Raw genomic sequence first — 16586 nt, 5'->3', positions numbered from 1 at the left:
TTTTTGTAGATATTCATTAAGTTATCAGAATAAACCTGGATCTTCAAAGAAGAAATGAATAGAGGAACTTCTTCTTTCATTTATAGAGAAGCAGCGTGGCTCAGTGGAAAGAGCACAGTCTTGGGAGTCAGAGGTCATGAGTTCGAATCCAGGCTCTGCCACTTGTCAGCTGTGTGACTGTGGGCAAGTCACTTAACTTCTCTGTGCCTCAGTTACCTCATCTGTAAAATGGGGATTAACTGTGAGCCTCACGTGGGTCAACCTGATTACCCTGTATCTACCCCAGCGCTTAGAACAGTGTTCGGCACATAGTAAGCGCTTAACAAATACCAACATTATTATTATTATTTATATGCATACAAATTCTCTTGTTCATAATCTAGCATAAGATAGTAGAGTGTTATATAAGACTTGTACAAGAAAACTCCTGAATTGCCCACAAGCATTTAGATGTTCAGCTCCTATTCCAAATTTTTTTTTCAGACTTTATAAGTGAATGAGTCTGTATAAAATCTGGAAAAGATATTGTATGGAAAGACTCAATTATTTTCTCAAACACTTTGCTACAAGCAAAAATGTGTGCAACAATATAGTGAATCAAAAACATCTCCATCTAATTGGAGCTGACTTTGCCCTGAGCCTCATTTTGTAATACACTGATTTATTTTTGTCTTCTTCATTTTCACTCCTATCTTCATTTGTGTCTGTGCTTTCTTAATCATCCTCAAATGTTAGTGGGTTGATGTTCAGATGTCCTCATTATGTTTCCAAATCTCATTCTTGCCATCTTTCTTCTAAAGGAGGAGGAAGTCCTTTGTTTAGGCTACATGTTTAAGGGTGAAAAGTGTTTATAGAATATTCATCTGTTCCCCCTGTGCCTGATCTATTTAATGACATCACTATATAATTTTACATGTTTTGGACAATGCAAAGCTAGCGGTGCAAAATGTTCAGGACAGCAAAGAGAACATGTTTTTGTAATTAACCGTAGAGCTGAGGCTAAAACTTGTAATGCTCATTAAAAAAACCTCTTGCAAACCAAAGCGTACAAGATAATCCTAGCTGATAAGTTACTTGGTGGCACAGGCTTCCTGTGAGTACTGTTTGTTTGTTTGCTTCATGATGTTTGTGTGTGGTCAGAACTCCTTCTGGAGTAGGGGAGTTGGTGGTTTACGAACATTTCAACTGAAATCGGTAATGCAGTCAGTCTCACTTCAGCTTCAAGCTTTTCACAGTTCTGGGACAGGTCTTTAATATTGCTCTCTTTGGGCTCCTAAAATACTAGCTGTAAGGGGTATTTGTACCATCAGCAACATGGGCAACTATCTTGGGTTTTGATGGGAACAGGAATGTGCCAGGCAGTTTCTTCCACATTTCATTTTGGAGAGTACTGCTTTTTTTACCTCGCAAATGAATCCTCCCCTGAAAATATTAGGCAGCCCTCATATTTATAATATTAACCATTATAATGATCATGATATGTGTTAAGCATTTATTAAGTACAAAGCACCGTACTAAGTTCTGGGATAGATGCACATGTAGCTCATAGTCTAAGTTGGAAGGAGAACAGGTTTGGAATTCCCATTTTACATGAGAGGAAACTGCGACAGAGAGAAGTGACTTGTTCAAGATCACACTGCAGGTAAGTGGCAGAACCAGGATTAGAATCCAGATGGTCCTCTGATGCCTAGGCTTCTTTCTGGGAAGCCATGCTGCTTTCCAGTGTATCATATCATGTCTTTTTAATCTAATCACATTGCATATTGGAATCTTAAATCTGCTTTAAAGCTTCTAACTCAAAGCATTTCCAAGAATGGTCCAAGAGCCAGATAGCTGCAAAATCTTTGCATAGGTCTTTACTTCAAAAAGTAAAGAAGAAAAAACCCCAGAGATCAGTGGACCAGAAGCTCAATATACATCAACAAGGGAGAACTCATGGTACAAGAGACTATATAGTGACAGGATGTCACTTGTATTTGAAGATGATGTTACTGTTAGAGTGATCCTATCTGTGGAGATCAGTGTAACTGAAAAGACAAATGTATGACCCTTAATCCATGACATGCTCTGTGCATGTATAGATCAATATTTGCTACTCAGATTAAACTCTCATTGCTTGCATGTGCCCCAATGCAATTCATTTTACATCAGCTGCTTGGATTTTGTGCTATCATCCATTCTCCTCCCACATCCTGCTAGTGAAGATGTGTTGCCATGAACAGGCATGTCTGTGAGCTGACTGTGTTCCAGGTCCTCATCACTGGTAATCCTCTCTTGCCATTTGATGTTGAGTATGGCTTGTAGGTAGTGCTGATAAAACTGTTGTGTAAGCTGGATACAACTTATGACATGGAAGAGCCAGCCAGACCCTCATTAGGGTACTATGTCTAGTCTCTGGAGAGGGTCCAGAAAAGAGGGCAGAACTGATTAAAGGGATGGAAGATAAATCCTAGGAGGAAAGGTTACTATAATTGGGAATTTGGGGCCCATAGAAGAGAGGCTGAAGCAGGGTGACTTAATAGGTGCTTTTAAGTATATGAAGGCTTTTAAGGGGAAGATACTGACCAGTTACCCTCTACATTTCCTGAGGATTAAATAAGAGGAAATTGTTTTAAATTCAAGTCAGAGAGATTTTGATTAAATTCAAGGAGGCACTTCTGGACTATTTGGATGATTTAGTACTCTCTCTCCTGGAAGATGTATTTGTTCCGATTGTAGTAGTAGTAGTACTAATAGTATTTATTGAGTGCCCACCAGGTGCAGTGAACTAAGCACTTTGGAAAGTACCGCAGAAATATGAGATGCATCCCCTGCCTGCAAGGAAGTTACAATCCAATGGAGGAGTGGGCATAGAACTATTTATAAATAGGGTCATTAGGAGAAGTAATTGTAAAATTGACTATATGTACACAAGTGCTGAGAAAGGTACAGGTATATGTAAGTGCTAGAGGTGTATGATGGGCTGATATGACTCAGGGTGTTGTGAGTTGGGGAGAGCTTTGAACCTGGGAATAACTATAGTCTCTTGGGTTAGTGGGCAGAGGGCCACTCCAAAAAAACATAGTGTGTGAGAGTATGGAGGTGGAGAGTAGAGAGAGAGCACCAGTTAGAAAGTTAACTTGATGAGCTGGGGAGTAGCAGGTGAAGAAAACTAATGTGTAAAATGGAGCGAGTTGGCAGAGGGAGTTGTTTTGACTAGATGAGAAAGGAAATACAAAGCTTATTATGGGCAGGGAACATATCTACCCACTCTTATATTGTACTCTCCCAATCCCTTAGTACAGTGCTCTGCACAATTAGTAAGCACTAAATAAATATGTTAGATTGATTGGAAGCCACTGGAGAATATTGAGGAGAAGGGAATATGAGAAGATGATCTGTGAAGCAGAGTGTAGATGGAGGGTGGACAGAGGAGGGGCTGGAGGCAGGGAGACCAATGAGGAGGATGATACAATGACAAGCGCTTGGACCAAGGTGGTGGTAGTTGGGTGGAAAGAAAAGCGGTGATGGGAGAAATTTAACATAGGAAAAATGAGCAGGATTTAGCTGTAGTTTGATTATGAGAGGTGAAAGATAGTGAGGAATTAAGGATAGCACCATATGGGCTTCTGGGACAGAGGGGGTAGTGGTGTTACTAATAGAGATTAGAAGTCATGTGGCTCAGTGGAAATAGCATGGGGCTTGGGAGTCAGAGGATGTGGGTTCTAATCCCTGCTCTGCCACTTGTCTGCTGCGTGACCTTGAGCAAGCCATTTAACTTCTCTGTGCCTCAGTTCCCTCAACTGTAAAATGGGGATTAAGACTATGAGCCCCGTAAGGGACAACCTGATTACCTTGTATCTACTCCAGCGCTTAGAACAGTGCTTGGCACATAGTAAGTGCTTAACATGCCATAATTATTATTATTATTATGAAAATTAGGAAGAGGAATGGTTTTAGAGAGAAAATGCATAGTTCAGAGTTAAGTATTTTAAGTTTGAGGTGCAGTGGGATGTCCCAGTGAAATGTCCTGGAGGCAAGAGGAGATGTAGGGGAGGGCTGAAAATCTGATTATTCACTTGCCTGGGGGCAGTAATTAGAGGAAAGATCAGGGCTGAAGAGGTAGATCTGGGGAATAATAGGCACACAAGTGATATCTGGAGCCATGGGAGTGGATGAGCTCCCCATGAGAGTGTGCATACAGCAAGAACAGTAGGGGACCCAGAACAGATTATTATAGGTCATTTACAGTGAGGGACTGGGAGGAACCAGTGAATGAAACTGAGAAGAAGCATTCAGTGAGGTAGGTGACAAAATCAAGTTATTACTGTATCTGCAGAATCAATCAGTCAATCATTTATTAAGGGCTTACTGTGCTCAGAACACTGTACTAAGGGCTTGGGAGAGTACCATCTAACAGTATAGTGGAGTTTCAAGGAGAAGAGAGTGGTCTATAGTGTCAAAACTAAGATTTCAAGGATGAAAACCGAGCATTGGAGTAGATACAAGATAATCAGGTTGAATACAATTCCTGTCCCACATTCATTCATTCAATCATTTATTGAGAGCTTACTGTGTGCAGAGCACTGTACTAAGCGCTTGGGAAAGTACAGTACAACAACAAACAGTGACATTCCCTGCCCACAAGGAGTTTACAGTCTAGAGGGACTAAGCTGGGGTCACAGAAATTCATGAAGGTTTAGACATTCAAGTAGCCATTTCAGATACACACACACACACACACACACACACCCCACCCCTCCGCCTCCTGTCGCTGGTTGCCACACCACATGGCACTCATAGTCTTAATCTCCATTTTACAGATGAGATAACTGAGGCCCAGAAAAGTTAAGCGACTTGCCTAAGGTCACACAGCAAATAAGAGCTGGGATTAGAACTAAGGCCCTTCTGACTTCTAGCCTCATGCTCTATCCACTTGGCTACCCTGAACTGTCTATAAGGAGGTCACTGGTGGTCTTAGAGAATGCCGTGGAATGAAAGGGCCAAAAACCTGACAGTTCAGTTGTTTGTAGGCTGGAGGATCCTTCCAGCTGTAAAATTCTATGAAAGCCCTGTGGTAGATAGTGGATTGAAATTTCTGTAGAAATGTTCCTTTAGACTGTGCTGAATTGTTATCAAAATGCTAAGGACTTCTGGGGATGATTAGACTCATGATCTCCCTCTCTTTTCCTTTCTAGTCTGCTCTGTTCTTTAGCTGTTTGGTAGTGTGTCTTTCCTTTTCACAAGTTTGGTTCCTCCTCTTCTTCCTCCTGCACTGATTGCTGCTTAGGAAAAAGTATAAGGAAAAAGGCATAAGGTGAAGAGGTCTTGTTCTGACAGTCAGTCGATAAATGGAATGACTAAGCGTTTACTGTGTGAAGAGCACTGTACTAAGCACTTAGGAGAGAACAATACAATTCTTACAGCCAATTCCAAGTGGCATTTTAGTCTTCCAAGGCCTGGTCTAATTAAAGGGTTAAATCAAGTGTTAGACACTGTTTTGCTGTCTTGGGGCATTTGTTCTGTATTCATGGATTTAGTTATTTTAATGTAAATAGGCACCTCAACAGCTGTGTCCCCTTAAGCGCATTTTATTTAGCAGCTGGGTTATACACGTCACTTGGCAGCCATGGATTTTCAATTTTTGACTGTGCCAAGGGGGCAGCTGGAATAATTTGAGTGCTCATTAATTTGGGAGAAATATGAGCTGTGTAAGTCAGACAACATGAGTCTTCTGTATGGTGTTGTACAAGGATAAGCGGATCAGGGTAGAAGCAATTTGCCCTGTCCCAAGGGAGCCCTAGGTTTTTAATAAACTGGTCATGAAAATTCTATTTCTTTGCAATTTGAAGAGTCTAATTAGAGCCAGTAATTTCTCTCATAAAACCAGTGTGGAAGAAGGTTAACATTAGGCCTCCAGAGTCCTTTCACATTCATTTACAGACAGAAATCAGGTAACAGTTGTGGCTAATTAGAACAGTGTATTAAATATTTAGTCCATCTTCATTTAGCTGTGGGAGCACATGGATGCTGTAAGACTATGGGAAAATGATAAAGGAGAGTTAAATTTAATTTTTAATCAAAGCTAAACTTAAAGGCAATATGACTAGCACTGACTACTGCAGGCTGCCAGGCAAAACAGCATTTGCCTTTAGTCTTCTGAAATGTCAAGATAAAGAAAAATGATGTCTACTTCATGTCATCACTGAAACACTCTCAGGGACAATTGTGACTGATCTGCTTTTGTACTCCTGTCAAGGAATTGAAGGATCTTTAGGATCACAAATACATTTTTTTGTTTCTTGAGGGTTCAGCGTTTTGGGGGAATGCACTTTGAATAACCTTTATGCCTTTAAGTATGTATGGATGCTTTCATTACATTTTTTTATGGTCACATATTGAGGACGTTTTTATCCATAAGTTCCTATAAGGCAGAACACTAAACAACTCCTGACAGCAGGTGGCCCACATTCACTATGGATCCCTGAATTATTGCTGGGCATACAAAACCAGAACTAAAGAACATCACTTTTTGTATCATACTCTCCCAAGCACTTAGTATATTGGTCTGCATGCAGTAAGTGTTCAGTAAATACCACTGATGATGATGATAATCCTGCTGCAGACAAGTTAGATAGTTTGATAGGATTGAAACCAGAACTTTAACTCTCTCCTTAGGCCCCCTGTTCCTCCCCCTCCCCCATCTCTCACCCCCAATGATCTGGCCACCTATTTCCTCACGAAAATCAACACGATCAGGTCTGAGCTCCCCAAAGTCACCCCTCCACCTCTCCCCTCCCCCCCAACAACCCCCTCCCCTACTTTCCCATCCTTCCCTGCAGTATCCTCAGAGGAGATCTCCTCCCTCCTCGCAAGTGCCACCCCCTCCACCTGCGCCTCGGACCCCATTCCCTCTCACCTTCTTAAAACCATCGCCCCTGCCCTCCTCCCTTCCTTAACTTCTATTTTTAACCACTCAATTTCCAAGGGCTCCTTCCCCTCTGCCTTCAAACACGCCCACGTCTCCCCCATCCTAAAAAAACCCGCTCTTGACCCCACTTCCCCCTCCAGTTATCGTCCTATCTCCCTACTACCCTTCCTTTCCAAAATCCTAGAACGAGTCGTCTACAATCGATGCCTAGAATTCCTTAACTCCCATTCTCTCCTAGACCCCCTCCAATCTGGCTTCCATCCCCTCCACTCTACCGAGACTGCTCTCTCTAAGGTCACCCATGACCTCCTTCTTGCCAAATCCAATGGCTCCTACTCCATTCTGATCCTCCTTGACCTCTCTGCTGCCTTTGACACTGTCGACCATCCCCTCCTCCTCCATACCTTATCTCACCTTGGCTTCACGGACTCTGTCCTCTCCTGGTTCTCCTCTTACCTCTCTGGCCGATCATTCTCGGTCTCCTACGCTGGAGCCTCCTCCCCCTCCCATCCTTTAACTGTTGGAGTTCCTCAAGGGTCAGTTCTTGGCCCTCTTCTGTTCTCCATTTACACTCACTCCCTCGGTGAACTCATCCGCTCTCACGGCTTTGACTACCATCTCTACGCAGATGACACGCAGATCTACATCTCCGCCCCTGTCCTCTCCCCCTCCCTTCAGGCTCGCATCTCCTCCTGCCTCCGGGACGTCTCCACCTGGATGTCGGCCCGCCACCTAAAACTCAACATGAGCAAGACTGAGCTCCTCATCTTCCCTCCCAAGCCCGGTCCGCTCCCAGACTTCTCCATCACCGTGGATGGCACGACCATCCTTCCCGTCCCGCAGGCCCGCAATCTCGGTGTCATCCTTGACTCGTCCCTCTCGTTCACCCCACACATCCTATCCGTTACCAAGACCTGCCGGTTTCACCTCTACAATATCACCAAGATCCGCCCTTTCCTCTCCACCCAAACGGCTACCTTACTATTACGGGCTCTCGTTATATCCCGGCTAGACTACTGTGTCAGCCTTCTCTCTGACCTCCCTTCCTCCTCTCTCGCCCCGCTCCAGTCTATTCTTCACTCCGCAGCCCGGCTCATCTTCCTGCAGAAACGATCTGGGCATGTCACTCCCCTTCTTAAACAACTCCAGTGGTTGCCTATCGACCTCCGCTCCAAACAAAATCTCCTCACTCTAGGCTTCAAGGCTCTCCATCACCTTGCCCCTTCCTACCTCTCCTCCCTTCTCTCTTTCTACCGCCCACCCCGCACGCTCCGCTCCTCTGCCGCCCACCTCCTCGCCGTCCCTCGGTCTCGCCTATCCCGCCGTCGACCCCTGGGTCACATCCTCCCGCGGTCCTGGAACGCCCTCCCTCCTCACCTCCGCCAAACTGATTCTCTTTCCCTCTTCAAAACCTCACTTAAAAATCACCTCCTCCAAGAGGCGTTCCCAGACTGAGCTCCTCTTCCCCCTCTACTCCCTCTGCCGTCCCCCCTTTACCTCTCCGCAGCTAAAGCCTCATTTTCCCCTTTTCCCTCTGCTCCTCCACCTCTCCCTTCCCATCCCCACAGCACTGTACCCGTCCGCTCAACTGTATATATTTTCGTTACCCTATTTATTTTGTTAATGAATTGTACATCGCCTTGATTCTATTTAGTTGCCATTGTTTTTACGAGATGTTCTTCCCCTTGACGCTGTTTAGTGCCATTGTTCTTGTCTGTCTGTCTCCCCCGATTAGACTGTAAGCCCGTCAAACGGCAGGGACTGTCTCTATCTGTTGCCGACTTGTTCATCCCAAGCGCTTAGTACAGTGCTCTGCACATAGTAAGCGCTCAATAAATACTATTGAATGAATGAATGAATTCTAAACTATTCTATACTGACTATAAAGAATCTTGTTTAAATATTTTTGCCTCCTCAGACAAGCAGGACGAAGCAGCTCCTCTTTAAATCCTTCTATCCAATGTCTTACGCTTGTGTGCAGTGTTTTCAAAATCAGTAGACTAAAAATATATCAAAATGAACATCAGATCATTCTAACCAGAATATTAAAGAACTCTTTTGTTTTTCTAAGTCAATTTTTTTAAACAAACCTAACAACAAAGCAAGTTGAAGGTTTATGGAAGCCGACAACTCAGCCTGTATTCTATTTCCTTTTTGCCACCTAGCCAGTTCCTTTAAAAAAGTTCAAAAGAAAACTGAATTGTGACTCATTATCAAAACAAACAAAATGACCCTTGGATGTCAATAATTTAATTTTTTCCCCTGACCTCTGATGTCCAAAATTCCCCCCAAAATGTACTGTACACTACTGTACAGTTGTATTTCATTATTTTATACTTTTATCAATGCTCCAGCCAGCAATGGCCCATCATTGAGAACATCAATTACCATTCCAAACACATTACAAAGCAATTATATCATGATGGGCAGTGAATACTACTACCTACTCCAATGAAGACAAGTGAAGGATATTTGAGGATGTTAAGAAAATTGCACAATAGACCAGAATTTTTCTTAGGTAAACGGCTACTAGGCAGCAAATTATACATGATGAAAGTAATAGGAATGAAGACAGAGCAATGGGATTCACCCTGGCCCACCAAATGTCAAGAATATTAATATGAATGAAAACATATTAATTTATTATTTTGTTAATGAATTGTACATCGCCTTGATTCTATTTAGTTGCCATTGTTTTTACGAGATGTTCTTCCCCTTGACGCTGTTTATTGCCATTGTTCTTGTCTGTCCGTCTCCCCCGATTAGACTGTAAGCCCGTCAAACGGCAGGGACTGTCTCTATCTGTTGCCGACTTGTTCATCCCAAGCGCTTAGTACAGTGCTCTGCACATAGTAAGCACTCAATAAATACTATTGAATAAATACTATTGAATGAACTTTCATTATTACCAGTCCACTGTCCTTCACCCTGGAAGGAGAAGTACCAATCTCTAGCTTGATTATCATTTTTCTGTGTGTCATAATTCAGAAGTCAGGCTTTTCTAAAGTGATTTAATTAGAACGATCTACTTTAATATTGACATTAAATCTAACAGAAGTAAGGGGTCTGTTTCTCCCTCAAAGGGTATAATTCCAGAGGGTGTCTAGCTCTTGGTTAGTACAGTGCTCTGCACATAGTAAGCGCTCAATAAATACTATTGAATTGAATGAATAGTTCCTCTGGGCCTTCATCACACTGAGTCACCAAAATATTTCAAATTGGAGAAGAAGAGAGATGGGGCAGATGGCAACAGACTGACAGAAATAGGCAGACCGACAAAGATTCAGACAGAAAAGTGAGAAAAGGAAGGTTAAATGAACGGGGTGGGATGAGTGAAATGAAAAGCATAATTAAATAATTCAGCAGCAGCAACTTCCTCTAAATGACAAAAAAATAAAGTAGTAAAACCTCAGCCTGCCACTCTTGTTTCATGAAACTGAGCCTTGTATCTGGTCCTTCATTTTGAAGTACTAGAAACCCCCTTGCAAATCAGTAGAAAATCAGTGGGAAACTTCGAAAGATCGCCATACTTTGTTACATTGGTCTTCCAGTTGCCAATTTTTACAAAATGGTTTCTGACTGCAATAATCCTTTTTAAATCGCCTGTTATTGGAGATAATAGCTAGTTGTCAGAGCATTAACCACCCTTGACTCTACTTTGGACTATTATGTAACAAAAGAATGAACTGGTGGTAAATCTGCCAGGTGTATTAAATTATATCATGAATTATAGAGATTCTGCAATGGGGATTAGTGTCCAGAAAAGACTAAACAGAGATTGCCAAACTCATTATCTGATAGGACTGCAGGCTGGACACAGTCCCAGGGGCTAAAGGCTCGAGTTTTATCCATTATGTCATTCCCTCTAATCTGTCTCTGCACCAGCTGAGCCAAAGGGAATGTTCTGTGAGTGTGTTGCCACTGTTCTACACTACCTCTTGCTCTAAATGGAGCTTAGAGGAGCAGGTTAATAGCAGTGGGTAAACCTGAATTCACCTTGATATTGAGGTCCCTGTGAGAAGTCTTGGATAGTAATAATAATCATATCTATTAAGTGCTTGCTGTGTAACAAGCACTATACTAAGTGCTGAAGTTCATTCAATAGTATTTATTGAGCGCTTACTATGTGCAGAGCACTGTACTAAGCGCTTGGAATGAACAAGTCGGCAACAGATAGAGACAGTCCCTGCCATTTGACGGGCTTACGGTCTAATCAGGGAAGATGGACAGAGAAGAACAATGGCAATAAATAGAGTCAAGGGGAAGAACATCTCATAAAAACAATGGCAACTAAATAGAATCAAGGCGATGTACATTTCATTAACAAAATAAATAGGGTAATGAAAATATATACAGTTGAGCAGACGAGTACAGTGCTGAGGGGATGGGAAGGGAGAGGGGGAGGAGCAGAGGGAAATGGGGGGAAAAGAGGGTTAAGCTGCGGAGAGGTGAAGGGGGGGTGGTAGAGGGAGTAGAGGGAGAAGAGGAGCTCAGTCTGGGAAGGCCTCTTGGAGGAGGTGAGTTTTAAGTAGGGTTTTGAAGAGGGGAAGAGAATCAGTTTGGCGGAAGTGAGGAGGGAGGGCGTTCCGGGACCGTGGGAGGACGTGGCCCAGGGGACGACGGCGGGATAGGTGAGACCGAGGGACGGTGAGGAGGTGGGCGGCAGAGGAGTGGAGCGTGCGGGGTGGCCAGTAGAAAGAGAGAAGGGAGGAGAGGTAGGAAGGGGCAAGGTGATGTAGAGCCTTGAAGCCTAGAGTGAGGAGTTTTTGTTTGGAGTGGAGGTTGATAGGCAACCACTGGAGTTGTTTAAGAAGGGGAGTGACATGCCCAGATCGTTTCTGCAGGACGATGAGCCGGGCAGTGGAGTGAAGAATAGACCGGAGCGGGGCAAGAGAGGAGGAAGGGAGGTCAGAGAGAAGGCTGACACAGTAGTCTAGCCGGGATATAACGAGAGCCTGTAGCAGTAAGGTAGCCGTTTGGGTGGAGAGGAAAGGGCGGATCTTGGTGATATTGTAAAGGCGAAACCGGCAGGTCTTGGTAACGGATAGGATGTGTGGGGTGAACGAAAGAGACAAGTCAAGGATGACACCGAGATTGCGGGCCTGAGAGACGGGAAGGATGGTCGTGCCATCCACGGTGATAGGAAAGTCTGGGAGAGGACCGGGTTTGGGAGGGAAGATGAGGAGCTCAGTCTTGCTCATGTTGAGTTTTAGGTGGCGGGCCGACATCCAGGTGGAGACATCCTGGAGGCAGGAGGAGATGTGAGCCTGAAGGGAAGGGGAGAGGACAGGGGCGGAGATGTAGATCTGCGTGTTATCTGCATAGAGATGGTAGTCAAAGCCGTGAGAGCGAATGAGTTCACCGAGGGAGAGAGTGTAAATGGAGAACAGAAGAGGGCCAAGAACTGACCCTTGAGGAACTCCAACAGTTAAAGGATGCGGGGGGAGGAGGCGCCAGCAAAGGAGACCGAGAATGACCGGCCAGAGAGGTAGGAGGAGAACCAGGAGAGGACGGAGTCCGTGAAGCCAAGGTGAGATAAGGTATGGAGGAGGAGGGGATGGTCGACAGTATCAAAGGTAGCAGAGAGGTCAAGGAGGATTAGAATGGAGTAGGAGCCATTGGATTTGGCAAGAAGGAGGTCATGGGTGACCTTAGAGAGAGCAGTCTCAGTAGAGTGGAGGGGACGGAAGCCAGATCGGAGGGGGTCTAGGAGAGAATGGGAGTTATGGAATTCTAAGCATCGATTGTAGACGACTCGTTCTAGGATTTTGGAAAGGAAGGGTAGTAGGGAGATAGGGCGATAACTGGAGGGGGAAGTGGGGTCAAGAGCGGGTTTTTTTAGGATGGGGGAGACGTGGGCATGTTTGAAGGCAGAGGGGAAGGAGCCTTTGGAGATTGAGTGGTTAAAAATAGAAGTTAAGGAAGGGAGGAGGGCAGGGGCGATGGTTTTAATAAGGTGAGAGGGAATGGGGTCCGAGGTGCAGGTGGAGGGGGTGGCATTTGCAAGGAGAGAGGAGATCTCCTCTGAGGATACTGCAGGGAAGGATGGGAAAGTAGGGGAGAGGGTTGGTGGTGGGGAGGGGAGAGGAGGAGGGGTGACTTTGGGGAGCTCAGACCTGATTGTGTTGATTTTCATGAGGAAATAGGTGGCCAGATCATTGGGGGTGAGAGATGGGGGAGGGGGAGGAACAGGGGGCCTAAGGAGAGAGTTAAAGGTCCGGAACAATCGGCGGGGGTGACGGGCATGGGTGTCGATGAGGGAGGAGAAGAAGTTTTGCCTGGCGGAGGAGAGGGCAGAATTAAGGCAGGAAAGGATAAATTTGAAGCGTGTGAGGTCGGCTTGGTGCTTGGACTTTCGCCAGCAGCGCTCAGCAGCTCGAGCATAGGAGCGTAGGAGGCAGACAGAGGAGGTGATCCAGGGCTGTGGGTTAGTGGAGCGAGAGCTTAGCAGATTGGATGTCTCACGTGGCTTACAGTCTAAGTGGGAGGGAGAACAGGTATCCCATCCCCATTTTACATACACGGTATCTGAGGCACAGAGAAGTTAAGTGACTTCCCCAAGATCACAGAGCAGCAGCTAAGTCCTTTGACTTCCAGACACACAGCCTTTCCATTAGGCCCTGCTGCTTGTCAAAATATCTGTAACTGGAACTTGCAAAACTAGTTTTGTGATTTTATACCATTTTTTACCAGCAGATGTACACTACAAATTTTTTATGAAGGTGCAGTGCGGAAAAATTAATGATATGGAAATCTTTTAGAGTTTTCTGTCTTTCCATTTAATCAATCACATTTATTTAGTGTTTACTGTATGCAGAGCACTGTACTAAGTGCTTCAGAGAATACAGTATAGCAGAGTTGGTAGACACGCCCCCTGCCCACAAGGAGGTTTCAGTCTTTCCATTTTGCACTATGGTCTCTCTACTACATGGTCATGTGATTACCCAGGACAGAAATGATGATAATAATAATGATGGTATTTGTTAAGTGCTTAATATGTGCCAAGCACTGTTCTAAGCACTGGGGTAGATATAAGGTAATCAGGTTGTCCCACATGGTGCTCATAGTCTCAATCCCCATTTTACAGATGAGGTAACTCAGGCACAGAGAAGTTGTGACTTGCCCATGGTCACACAGCAGACAAGTGGCAAAGCCGAGATTAGAACCCATTACCTCTGACTCCCAAGCCCATGCTCTTACCATTAGGCCATGCTGCTTGTCTATAGAGTAATCAGAATAAGTAAATGACTGTACAACTGAGTATGCATTTATACCAAAGTGCTGAAAAAGGGAAATGCCCATTGAGAGCTTGCACAGCCCTAGTGACTCTGGTTTGATTGGAATTTTTCTTTGTTTTCATCAACTCTGTCCCTTGCTATAACCACCACTGTCTCCTCTCTATCTCTACCTATCTGCAGTGCAAGTCAGATCAGAAACTTTGGGATGTTTGGAACAGACACCTTACTTGTCTCTGGTGTCTCCTCTGTCACTGAGAGTGGTTAGTTTGCATTTTCAGAGGCCCACACAGTGGACTTCAGATTCCCATGGACATGCACTTCCAGAATCTCTTTTACCCTGCTATTCATAGAGTCCAAAGGCTTTGCTTAGAATTCTGTTCCAATGTTGAATATTTTTTCACAGTTCTGGTATTTTAATGGCTTCTTAATATTAGCATCTCTTCTGCTCCTATTCTGTATATCCTTCTAAATAGTGAATACTTTGAAAGTTTGGAATTTTTAGGAAGCTTTCCGGTAACTTCCAGTTCATCATTTCAGCGATATCAGTCAATCAATCAATGGTGTTTATTGAGCAGTTCCTGTGTTCAGAGCACTGAACTAAGCAATTAATCAATCAATGGTATTTATGGCGTGCTTACTGAATGCAGAGTGCTGTTCTATGCGCTTGGGAGAGTACAATGTAACAGAGATGGTAGATCCATCTGCCCACCAGGAGCTTACTTTTAGAGGTGGAGACAGTAAAATAAAGTACAAATGGGAGAAACAGAGCAATATGTATACCTTTCCTAGTACATATACAAAGGCGCTGTAATTGTGCCTTATTTTCCAGGGTAATCTCATTTTAAAATCTTCTACCTATTTTACTATTTACTTCCCCGTCCTTACTGGATACTACATTATGAAGTTTCATAACAATCTGCAGTTTAATAATATTGCACTAATTCCCTCTTTTCAGATCTTTGAAAGATTTTTCAATAAGGCTATATTGCACATTGCCTCACTCCTGCAGTACCTTAGGAAAGTGGCACTATTTCAACAATGTTGGTTTAATTCCAGAGCACCCACACAGCTGGTTGTCAGGTTAGGGGAGAGCATATTGCTCCCTCCCATTCAGTCCATCAGTGTTGAAAGTTTGGCTCTTAGTGACATGAACTGGAACTCTCTCACTCATAAGAAGTTCCAAGACAGCAATGTGCATGATAAACATTGCTTGGCTATGCTAGAGATACGATTGCTTCTGAGAGTATCCATCCTTGGATAAGGCATTTTTATTGGAGCAAAATGTTAAATAAAGGGAAGACATCGATGGCTTCCCTCCCCTCCCTCACCCCCCAAATAGGCACTGAGACTAAGGAAATTGAAGAGACAAAGTTTTTTTTTAAAAATGCAATTTTATGTACTCCATAACTCACTTTTGCACCATATCTTGTCAAAATAAGCTCATCTGATTTCATGATTTGGGCTTCTTCCACTTTTCATTCTAGAAACTGTTCAAATAACTCCCAGTGCATGTGCTTTCCTCCCTCTCTCACCCCCAAAGCCTTCCCATCCTGCATTGCCTGAGCCAATTAGAAATGGGAAGGGGGACTGAGCTAAAGGGAATGGTGAAAAGGCATTGATTCAGAACTGCTTTTAGGTGGTCACATCAGATCCAGAGGCCAAAGGTGTAGCTGCCTTGGGCTGACTGCAATCAGCAACAGCATATATTGAGTGCCTGCTTGTGCAGAGTACGGTGCTAGTAATTTAGGGACAAATAAAAATGATAACTGTGGTATTTGTTAAACACTTATTATGTGCCAGGCACTGTACTAAACACTGGGATAGATACAAGATAATCGGGTTGGACAGTCCCTGTCCCACCTCATTACAGATGAGGAAACTAAGGCACAGAGAAGTTAAGTGACTTGCCCAAGGTCACAGAGCAGACAAGTGTTAGAGCTGTAATTAGAATCCAGGTTCTCTGACTTAGAAGTAAAAGCAGTGTGGCCTGATAGAAATTGCACAGATCTGAGAGCCTGGGACTTGGGTTCCAGTCTTGATGCCATCACTTGCCTGATGTGTGACCTTGAGCAAGTCACTCAACTTCAGTTTCCTCATCTATAAAATGGGGATTAAATATGTGTTCTTCCTACCCCTTAAACTGCAAGCCTTATGTGGGACAGAGGCTGTGTCCAACCTGATTATCTTGTATTTAGTACAGTGCTTGGTGCAGGGTAAGCAGTTAACAAATATACTAGTGATGATGATAATGATAACCATAGTAAGATATAATAATGACACAGTTCTCGTCCTTGAGTAGCTGCAGGTGCTTCAGCAGCAAGCCTTTGTCTCCCTCTAACCTCACTTTCATTCATTTCATTCAGTCATATTTATTGAGCGCTTACTGTGTGCAGAGCACAGTACTGAATGCTTGGAGCGTACAATTCGGCAACAGATAA

The 16586-nt window shown here is 43.9% G+C and overlaps 1 protein-coding gene across 2 annotated transcripts in view; it reads left to right on the top strand.

The window, feature by feature from the left end:
* The window catches only part of CACNA2D3 (calcium voltage-gated channel auxiliary subunit alpha2delta 3), a 1019762-nt gene that overhangs the window by 650673 nt on the left and 352503 nt on the right, over window positions 1–16586 (top strand). The gene's annotated exons all lie outside the window — the stretch shown is intronic.

Source organism: Ornithorhynchus anatinus, chromosome X1, assembly GCF_004115215.2.
Source record: "Ornithorhynchus anatinus isolate Pmale09 chromosome X1, mOrnAna1.pri.v4, whole genome shotgun sequence".
Taxonomy (NCBI): Eukaryota; Metazoa; Chordata; class Mammalia; order Monotremata; family Ornithorhynchidae; genus Ornithorhynchus; species Ornithorhynchus anatinus.
Note: the sequence above shows the minus strand (reverse complement) of the source record. Positions and strands in the feature narration are given on the sequence as shown.